At 35.1% G+C, this 11441-nt stretch overlaps 1 long non-coding RNA gene across 1 annotated transcript; it reads right to left on the bottom strand.

The window, feature by feature from the left end:
• Positions 1-366: 366 nt before the first annotated feature.
• LOC116417420 lies at positions 367-2933 on the bottom strand. Its single transcript, XR_004227682.1, has 3 exons — positions 2421-2933; positions 1457-1711; positions 367-510 (listed from the first exon to the last, which is right to left on the bottom strand). It is a non-coding gene; the product is annotated as an uncharacterized LOC116417420 (long non-coding RNA).
• Between the last annotated feature and the right edge of the window lie 8508 nt (positions 2934-11441).

Genomic DNA, 11441 nt, shown 5'->3' with positions numbered 1-11441 from the left:
CCCTTGGTTGGTTGATATTTTTACGTCAAAATGTTTGTGAGAATATTAGATTGGCCCAAAGTCGCAAATACTTTGTGCACCCAAAACTAAGTTATGTTTTTTGACCTTGTGTGAAAACTGCAGTATTCGTTTTCGGCTTCTAAACGCACTCGCCTTCTAATCGTACTGCAATTTTTACAGTCAGTTTAAAAAAGCCCACTATGCGCCCTTAGTATACAATATATTATCCACTACTATAAAACTCACATATTTTTAATACGGGAAACAATAATTATGAAATCATTGCTAATATATATTTTGATTTATTATTAAAAAATGTTAAATGAAAATATAAATATACAAAATATCTTTTTGATTTTCTTTTATTCAAACTCGAAGATAGGCAGTGTTTGCATTTTTTTAAAGAACATGCGTTGTCCTTCATTTACCATATAAGGTGAAATTTTTAATAATTTTTGTGTCTCGATGAACCAATATTTAATCTGACGTAAATTCGCATTAATTCCACTCCTGAAATAAAACACATTATTAAGTTTCATTAAGTGTATAAAAAATTATATATTATTTATCATGTATATCGAAGACTCGGGATACGAGTTTAGTAGCTTGTGCATTGTATCAATATATAGAAGAGAGTCGTCTACTACCGTACACCTGCATTTTAAATGGATAATTGGGTTGAAATAAACAAATAATATAAAAAGCAATAAAAACCATGTGAAATTATATTAAAAATTATATTTCAAAAAGATAATTAATATTATGGAGTTTCGCAGAGGGATATATTTTAATGCAGCGTGTGTTCGGCACTGAACGACATACAGTTTAAATTAAAAATGCTGCGAGGTTGATATTGGCTTATATGAACCTAATCTTTGAGAAAAAAATAGTATCAACACATAAACTTATTTGGCGAAAAAGAAATGAGCTCTGGAAAGTTATTTAGGTAACTATAAAAATCACTAAAATCGCACATTCGGCTATAACTTTTGGAACAGTAAATAAAAATGAATAGCCTCGGATTATGCTTTTTATATCAATTTTATGCAACTAATCCGTGTGGTGTAGGGACGCTACCCAATGATGGAAGCGAAAAAAGCCGGGTGTGCGGTACTGGATGCCGTACGGTACTAGACGACTCTTTCCTATTCGCTCTGTGCCTTGACGTATTTTACATATGAAGTGGTATAGCCACCGTCCGAACTAAACGATTGCAAGAAGTATTTTTATTAATGAGAAACGTTTTTCATAAATTAAAAAATATTTATTAAAAAAAGGATTAAACAAACTCTTTAATGTGACTACTATTATGTGATAAAATATTATTTAAATTATTATTATTTTTAAATTCTAACATCACTTACTCGCTTACAATAAGAAATATGATGTCGTTATTTTCAATACTGTATGTTTTTAAGATAATTATTTGCAATAGAAAAAAGAAAAATGTACTCACGACATTGAAAATTTGTATAATTCTCTTTGACCAAAAGTTTTTTGTGATCTTCACAAAAAGTTCGATTGCCCTCTGTCCTTTTATTTCTCCAACATGCACGCCAACAGTTGCATAATTTTGTACTTCTTCTTTAATTGCAGAAATCATTTGAACTTGAATTGTGAATAATTCACGTCTTGTCAGCGGCACACTACACATTTTCCAGAAAACTTGGCAGCATTTTTGAGAATATTGCTTTAATAAACTGATAGTTTGCTGCAAAACAGAATATATATATATATATATATATATATATACACATATACACACACACACACATACGTATACCCCAACACTAGATCAATCTGCAGTTATTATTATTCTCTACATCTTATATGCTCAGAGCATTCTAACTGATCCATCGTTTTCAAAATTATAAGCAGAAAACGACTAAAATCATGATTTTGTTGCATTAAATTATTTATAGCAAAAAAAGGACCAGAGTTTACCTACTGGCCTATAGGGCCGTTACAACTAAAAAGGAATAGCACAACACACAAGAGTTGCATTGGTTAGTATATCTATAGATAGAAAGCACAAGATCTTGTGTGTTATGTGTTCGAGCTATATAGATATACTAACCAATGCTAATCTTGTGTGCTGTGCTCTATGCCTTTTTAGCTGTCACGGCCCATATACATATAACTTATACAATCATTTACATAAATATGTATATTACGAAATCCGATTTAAAATTGCACTTTTTGCAACGAATCCCTAATCTATCTTTGTTTTTAAAAAACGATATGTAGTAGTTCAATTTGAAGTTGTTTGTGTATTATGTTGCTGGTGGTCATTTTGCCGTCATTCGATAGACTATAACGATTGACAATTTTAATTTTGAAATTTAGACATTCTCTAACCATGAAAAAGAAATCTAGTAAAAGAAATTACATACGTCTATTACAAAAAAATAACAGCTTACCTTTCTTGGTGAGTTATAATATTTCGATGTTTCTTACACAATATTTGCACAAATAACAAACATTGCTCGGAAAATTAAGCATATATTATCAATGAGTATATTGCAAGGTAAAGTGCGATCATAAGCACGGTCGAAAACTAAATGACCAAATATTTCTTCATAGTTTATAAGAGTATTCCTGACTGAAAGTCACACATTCACCTTTATGGATGTTATGATGTTCTCGAAAACAAACCGATAGTGACGGAAAGTCAAAGCTAGGTTAAATCGCGAACTGTTGCTCCTAATATGAGTTATATTATAATGTCTAGAGACTTTTATTCGGTGCGTAGTAAACCATGAATTTTCGGGGACTCAAGATTTTTGGTCTCTCGCGGCTATCGTTGCTATGTGGCCGTTAATGTCTGTTACGCTTTCGGTGAAGTTTTCGTATTGCTATATGGAATGTATAGTATCTGCTGGAAGGCTGCTGTCGTCTGCTCCATGGCGAGGACTCTTCTCTCGCTGACCTCACAAAAGCTAAGTAGCATTAAAACAAATAAATTATCTGGTGCCGTTCAGGTGATATATACAACATTCAATATGAGCTGATAATCCTGTAAAGTAACTGAATTGCTATTTATTGTTATTTTTATCTTAAGTTTTGTAACACAAATTCTCATGCCTTGGTATAATTTTTTACTATTACGTAATGTTTTAAGATCTGAAAAGGAACAGTGACCATATTGTAATTCGACGTTAGTGTATTCAAAATTTAGATAATCGCAAATAACATTACTACGAAGAATACTTCTCGACGAAAAATCGGAAATAAGAACAGTGTTACCGCCATATATTAATAGAGGCCTCATTTCTGTACACAAAGGTATTGGTTCAGGGAAAAGACGTCAAAACAACCGCATCGCTGCTTCGCGACACTGTCAAAGGCGCGATGCCGCGAACGTCATTGTATTAGGCACCTTCGTGATAGAAAGACACTTCAAAGTTATCCGCTGCTGTCCCTTTTCCTGTTACAGAAAATGTTACTGAGCTATTATTGATTGTTACATTTCAGCGTACGACTCTGAGATTTATAATTAAGAGTTTCTGCTGCAGTATAACTTGATGAGCTACTTAAAATTTTTCGTGTGAGTTTTTTATATGAAATAATATTAAGCATAGCATATTTATATATTTCGAATTACTTTTCAGTAAGCTATTTTCTCAGAAAGTTCTGGAGTCTGTACTTCGCGAGATATTTACAGACAAAATTTACGTTTTATTCAACTAAAATAATTAATTGATTAAAAAATGATTACAATATACCGCTATTGTTTTTTATAAGTAATTGTGTCGAAGAATGAGCGCGTGTAGACTAAGTGCTCGGGTTAGAAACCTATTATCCCTTTTTTTAAGACCGATTATTGTTACTGGTAGTATAACAAATAATTACAGCAAGTTTGGTTAAAATCGAAGGTGAGGGACCTTATCTAGAGGGCGCTCGACGAGCTGAAAATCGCGGATTTCGAAATTTGACGACTAAGTCTCGGGATAGAAACCTATTATCCCTTTTTTTAAGACGGACTATTGTTACTGGTAGTACAACAATTAATTACAGCAAGGTTGGTTAAAATCGAAGGTAAGGAACCTTATCTAGAGGGCGCTCGAAGAGGTGAAAATCGCGGATTTCGAACTTTGTCGACTAAGTGCTCGGGATACAAACCTATTATCCCTTTTTTAAGACGGACTATTGTTACTGGTAGTACAACAATTAATTACAGCAAGTTTTGTTAAAATCGAAGGTGAGGAACCTTATCTAGAGGGCGCTCGAAGAGGTGAAAATCGCGGATTTCGAAATTTGTTGACTAAGTGCTCGGGATAGAAACCTATTATCCCTTTTTTTAAGACGGATTATTGTTACTGGTAGTACAACAATTAATTACAGCAAGTTTTGTTAAAATCGAAAGTGAGGAACCTTATCTAGAGGGCGCTCGAAGAGGTGAAAATCGCGTATTTCAATATTTGTCGACTAAGTGCTCGGGATATAAACCTATTATCCCTTTTTTTAAGACGGACTATTGTTACTGGTAGTATAACAAATAATTACAGCAAGTTTTGTTAAAATCGAAGGTGAGGAACCTTATCTAGAGGGCGCTCGAAGAGGTGAAAATCGCGTATTTCAAAATTTGTCGACTAAGTGCTCGGGATAGAAACCTATTATCCCTTTTTTTAAGACGGACTATTGTTACTGGTAGTATAACAAATAATTACAGCAAGTTTTGTTAAAATCGAAAGTGAGGAACCTTATCTAGAGGGCGCTCGAAGAGGTGAAAATCGCGTATTTCAATATTTGTCGACTAAGTGCTCGGGATAGAAACCTATTATCCCTTTTTTTAAGACGGACTATTGTTACTGGTAGTATAACAAATAATTACAGCAAGTTTTGTTAAAATCGAAAGTGAGGAACCTTATCTAGAGGGCGCTCGAAGAGGTGAAAATCGCGTATTTCGAACTTTGTCGACTAAGTGCTCGGGATAGAAACCTATTATCCCTTTTTTTAAGACGGATTATTGTTACTCGTAGTACAACAAGTAATTACAGCAAGTTTGGTTAAAATCGAAGGTGAGGAACCTTAAGCAGAGGCCGCTCGAAGAGGTGAAAATCGCGGATTTCGAAATTTGTCGACTAAGTGCTCGGGATAGAAACCTATTATCCCTTTTTTTAAGACGGATTATTGTTACAGGTAGTATAACAAATAATCACAGCAAGTTTGGTTAAAATCGAACGTGAGGGACCTTATCTAGAGGGCGCTCGAAGAGGTGAAAATGGCGTATTTCAAACTTTGTCGACTAAGTTCTCTGCTTACACACCTATTATCCCTTTTTTTAAGACGGATTATTGTTACTGATAGTATAACAAATAATTACAGCAAGTTTGGTTAAAATCGAAGTTGAGGAACCTTAAGCAGAGGCCGCTCGACGAGCTGAAAATCGCGGATTTCGAACTTTGTCGACTATACGCTTGGGTTAGAAACATATTATCCCTTTTTTTAAGACGGATTATTGTTACTGGAAGTATAACAAATAATTACAGCAAGTTTGGTTAAAATCGAAGGTGAGGAACCTTATCTAGAGGGCGCTCGAAGAGGTGAAAATGGCGTATTTCGAACTTTGTCGTCTAAGTTCTCTGCTTACACACCTATTATCCCTTTGTTAAGACGGATTATTGTTACTGGTAGTATAACAAATAATTACAGCAAGTTTGGTTAAAATCGAAGGTGAGGGACCTTATCTAGAGGGCGCTCGACGAACTGAAAATCGCGGATTTCGAACTTTGTCGATTAAGTGCTCGGGATACAAACCTATTATCCCTTTTTTAAGACGGATTATTGTTACTGATAATATAACAAATAGTTACAGCAAGTTTGGTTAAAATCGAAGGTGAGGAACCTTGTCTAGAGGGCGCTCGAAGAGGTGAATATCGCAGATTTCGAACTTTGTCGACTATATGCTCGGGTTAGAAACCTATTATCCCTTTTCTTAAGCCGGATTATTGTTACTCGTAGTACAACAAGTAATTACAGCAAGTTTGGTTAAAATCGAAGGTGAGGAACCTTAAGCAGAGGCCGCTCGAAGAGGTGAAAATCGCGGATTTCGAAATTTGTCGACTAAGTGCTCGGGATAGAAACCTATTATCCCTTTTTTTAAGACGGATTATTGTTACAGGTAGTATAACAAATAATCACAGCAAGTTTGGTTAAAATCGAACGTGAGGGACCTTATCTAGAGGGCGCTTGACGAGCTGAAAATCGCGGATTTCGAACTTTGTCGACTAAGTGCTCGGGTTAGAAACCTATTATCCCTTTTTTTATGACGTATTGTTACAGGTAGTATAACAAATAATCACAGCAAGTTTGGTTAAAATCGAACGTGAGGGACCTTATCTAGAGGGCGCTCGAAGAGGTGAAAATGGCGTATTTCAAACTTTGTCGACTAAGTGCTCGGGTTAGAAACCTATTATCCCTTTTTTTAAGACGGATTATTGTTACTGGTAGTATAACAAATAATTACAGCAAGTTTGGTTAAAATCGAAGTTGAGGAACCTTAAGCAGAGGGCGCTCGACGAGCTGAAAATCGCGGATTTCGAACTTTGTCGACTAAGTGCTCGGGATAGAAACCTATTATCCCTTGTTTTAAGACGGATTATTGTTACTGGTAGTATAACAAATAATTACAGCAAGTTTGGTTAAAATCGAAGGTGAGAGACCTTATCTAGAGGGCGCTCGACGAGCTGAAAATCGCGGATTTCGAACTTTGTCGACTAAGTGCTCGGGTTAGAAACCTATTATCCCTATTTTAAGACGGATTATTGTTAGTGGTAGTATAACAAATAATTACAGCAAGGTTGGTTAAAATCGAAGGTGAGGAACCTTATCTAGAGGGCGCTCGAAGAGCTGAAAATCGCGAATTTCGAACTTTGTCGACTAAGTGTTCGACTTACACACCTATTATCCCTTTTTTTGTGCGATGGATTATTGTTTTTAGCATTTTTGTTAGAATCATTATTTATGGTTCTTTTGAGATTACTGTTACTTGTCTCAATATTTATCTATATATCATTATCTCTACTAGGAATATTTTGTATTCTCAATGCAGAAAATTTGTGTTTAATTGACTTTTAGTTTTGCTAAAACGATTTTTGAACCCAACACTACGCTGATTGGATTGTTATATTAATTTCAATTTTTCTATTTTCAAGAATGTATCTTTGTTAAATAAAAATATTTGGAGGTAATGTTTGTAGTCATTGAAACATTCACTTGTATTATTGTCGAATGATTTATTGAATTTACCACTACGCCAGTCTTCTATTCGTTATTTACTGTAAGTTTTATTGAGAAAACTATATTTAGTAAAATGCCGCGTTATTAGATTAGCCACCCTTCTAAAGAGTTTACATAATTTACTGATAATTGGGAATCTATTGGTTGAAAGAAAATTGTTTGTCTCTTGTTCTTTTATAGGGGCTTAATGGGTAATGGCGATCTTATCATTTTCATCTTAAGGCTTCTATACATTTACCGTAATGATTTTATTGAAATATAACCGCTCAACAAAATGTTAATTTTTTGTTTTATAGATGTTTTTAATTTATATAGTTGCTTAGTCTGGAAGTGAAAAACGCGCAGGTTCTATTGTCTTACAACATGTATTTAATTGTATGCGATTGTTTTACCGTTTTTGGGGTGTATGGTTATATTGCTTGTATAATATTGTATATTTTTAGGGCCGTTTAATAGTACATTACGATACGAGTGAGTTAAATGGTTTTTGCCCTAGGGCCATTTTCGCTCCTCTTGATTTATTTTTTTTTGGATCCACTTAATTTCCGATTCTCAAATTATTGTAGGCTCGTTGTACCTTATAGGAATCGAAAATGGATTAATTCATACATGTATTGTGATCAGGGACTTTCGTTCTACTTTTTGTGTGACGCTCGGAATACCCCATTTTCGGCCCAGTTTATAGGCGCCGAAAATGGTCTTTTTTATGCACATGTTATAAAAAAATATTTTTATAACACGTACATAAAAAAATATTTTTATAACACGTACATAAAAAAATATTTTTATAACACGTACATAAAAAAATATTTTTATAACACGTACATAAAAAAAAACATTTTCGGCGCCTATAAAGTGGACCGAAAATAAGGTTTTCCGAGCGTCAGACAAAATGTAGGGCAAGAGTCGCTGATCACAAAACATGTATCAATTAATCCATGTTCGCCCCCTATATAGGTAGAGCGAGCCTACAATAATCGGAGAATCGGAAATCGAGCGGACCGAACATGGTCGTTTTCGCCTCTAGAGGCGATTTTTTTGTTCATCTCCTTACTAAAGCTTTAAATCGTTAAAAACTATTGAAACAATTTCCAAAATATCAAATTTTTCAAATTTTCAAAATTTTCAAATTTTCAAAATTTTCAAATTTTCAAAATTTTCAAATTTTCAAAATTTTCTAATTTTCAAAATTTTCAAATTTTCAAAATTTTCAAAATTTTCTCACCGTAGTGGACGACTCGAAAAACTCCATTCTTGATCCATTTCATAGGCGACCCAAATGATCTTCCTTATACACTTGTTATAAAAAGCACGGTGAACAACGAGAGGCGAATGTGCTTTTCCAGACTCGGATGATGTTTGAACATCATTCTCGCTTGGAAAATCCCATTTTCACCCCTTGTTGTACAATCTCAATTATTTAACTAAAAGAGCAATGTTATTTGCAAAAGACTGTGGTAAACAGAAAGATTCGATCAAAATTTTTGAAAAAGGAAAAGAGTGACACTTAAAGAGGTGCCGAAACTAACAGTTTACGAACAATATTTTTATTATTAAGATTACAAGTTCTCATAATTTAAAAAGTAATCTTTAAAAATAATTTAAAAAATAATATTGAATAGCACAAAATTTAATGAGCAAAAAAATATTATTTATTTCTAAATACAAAAATAAATGCAAGTAGAATATCACCAATATTAAGTAAATAGTAACAAACATTTTGTGATACACGCGTGAGTGCGCTGAATCTGAAAATTTTTATATAACTAATTTTTCAGTATAAGAAAGCACCGTGCTTATATGACAGACTTGCAGCTTTTTTCGATTTCTTGTTTATTTATAATGTTCTACAACCACTTTTTGTTCAGTTCTTAACTACAGTAAACAAATAGTATACATGACGATACCGGTGATGTAACTGCCACTTTATTACTCTGTACGAACTTAGCGATACTGACCCTGCGTAGCAGTACGCTACCAACACGTATAAGTGCGCTTCACTCTGTGCCATGTAAATAACGTCTTATGGCACATGTATCGTTCATTATTTCTTGACATAGTTTTATAATCTACTAGTGAAATCGGCGATGAAAATGGCTAAATAAGTATAGAAGCGTACAATTAATTAGTAAAAACAGTATTAACTATAGCGCGCAGCCTTACGGCCGCGGTGGAAGCAACGCGATGAAAGGCATATAAAATATTGTACGATACTCAAGTCGTGTGTTCACTTTGAGGGACGGCGTAAGCACCCTCGCTACGCTCGGGCGCTTAACCTTTCCGTACCACGCTGTGCCTTATACGACACTTGTACCGTAATGTAACGTAAGAGATACAGGCGTGTATGGACGCGCGCGCACACACACACATATATATTACGCATCCATTATGATTTTTACAGGGCATTCTATTAATAACCGTCCGACGCTTGAATTTAAATGAGCACAGATGTCGAAGGCCTGATAATATTTTCTGCGTAGTACGTTTCTATGTGTTTCGCATATAGGAACAACAACTGCCTAATGCTTTTTTCAAATTGCCGGGTTTGTTTTTTGCCGTGTGCGTTTGATTGCAAAACAATCACATTTTTTCAATTTTTCTAATTCTAGGAGCCGGAGCGAAATTCCATGCGCATGCGACTGTAATTGTTGCGCGCGAAGGAAAAAGTTAACAGTTTTAATAAAGAAGCGAGCTCTTGCGGTAGCGTATTCCGTGCGTTTTGCAGGTTCCTCACCTTCGATTTTAACCAAACTTGCTGTAAAATTCGAAATCCGCAATTTTCACCTCTTCGAGCGCCCTCTGCTTAAGGTTCCTCACCTTCGATTTTAACCAAACTTGCTGTAATTATTTGTTATACTACCAGTAACAATAATCCGTCTTAAAAAAAGGGATAATAGGTTTCTATCCCGAGCACTTAGTCGACAAAGTTCGAAATCCGCGATTTTCACCTCTTCGTGCGCCCTCTGCTTAAGGTTCCTCACCTTCGATTTTAACCAAACTTGCTGTAATTAATTGTTGTACTACCAGTAACAATAATCCGTCTTAAAAAAAGGGATAATAGGTTTCTAACCCGAGCACTTAGTCGAGAAAGTTCGAAATCCGCGATTTTCACCTCTTCGAGCGCCCTCTGCTTAAGGTTCCTCACCTTCGATTTTAAGCAAACTTGCTGTAATTATTTGTTATACTACCAGTAACAATAATCCGTCTTAAAAAAGGGATAATACGTTTCTATCCCGAGCACTTAGTCGACAAAGTTCGAAATCCGCGATTTTCACCTCTTCGAGCGCCCTCTGCTTAAGGTTCCTCACCTTCGATTTTAAGCAAACTTGCTGTAATTATTTGTTATACTACCAGTAACAATAATCCGTCTTAAAAAAGGGATAATACGTTTCTATCCCGAGCACTTAGTCGACAAAGTTCGAAATCCGCGATTTTCACCTCTTTGAGCGCCATCTAGATAAGGTTCCTCACCTTCGATTTTAACCAAACTTGCTGTAATTATTTGGTATACTACCAGTAACAATAGTCCGTCTTAAAAAAAGGGATAATAGGTTTCTAACCCGAGCACTTAGTCGACAAAGTTCGAAATCCGCGATTTTCAGCTCGTCGAGCGCCCTCTAGATAAGGTCTCTCACCTTCGATTTTAACCAAACTTGCTGTAATTATTTGTTATACTACCAGTAACAATAATCCGTCTTAAAAAAAGGGATAATAGGTTTGTATCACGAGCACTTAGTCGAGAAAGTTCGAAATCCGCGATATTCACCTCTTCGAGCGCCCTCTAGATAAGGTCTCTCACCTTCGATTTTAACCAAACTTGCTGTAATTATTTGTTATACTACCAGTAACAATAATCCGTCTTAAAAAAAGGGATAATAGGTTTGTATCACGAGCACTTAGTCGAGAAAGTTCGAAATCCGCGATTTTCACCTCTTCGAGCGCCCTCTGCTTAAGGTTCCTCACCTTCGATTTTAAGCAAACTTGCTATAATTATTTGTTATACTACCAGTAACAATAATCCGTCTTAAAAAAAGGGATAATAGGTTTCTATCCCGAGCACTTAGTCGACAAAGTTCGAAATCCGCGATTTTCACCTCATCGAGCGCCCTCTTGATAAGGTTCCTCACCTTCGATTTTAACCAAACTTGCTGTAATTATTTGGTATACTACCAGTAACAATAGTCCGTCTTAAAAAAAGG

This window comes from Nasonia vitripennis, chromosome 4 (assembly GCF_009193385.2).
Source record: "Nasonia vitripennis strain AsymCx chromosome 4, Nvit_psr_1.1, whole genome shotgun sequence".
Taxonomy (NCBI): Eukaryota; Metazoa; Arthropoda; class Insecta; order Hymenoptera; family Pteromalidae; genus Nasonia; species Nasonia vitripennis.
This window is presented reverse-complemented; position numbering and strand designations above follow the sequence as displayed.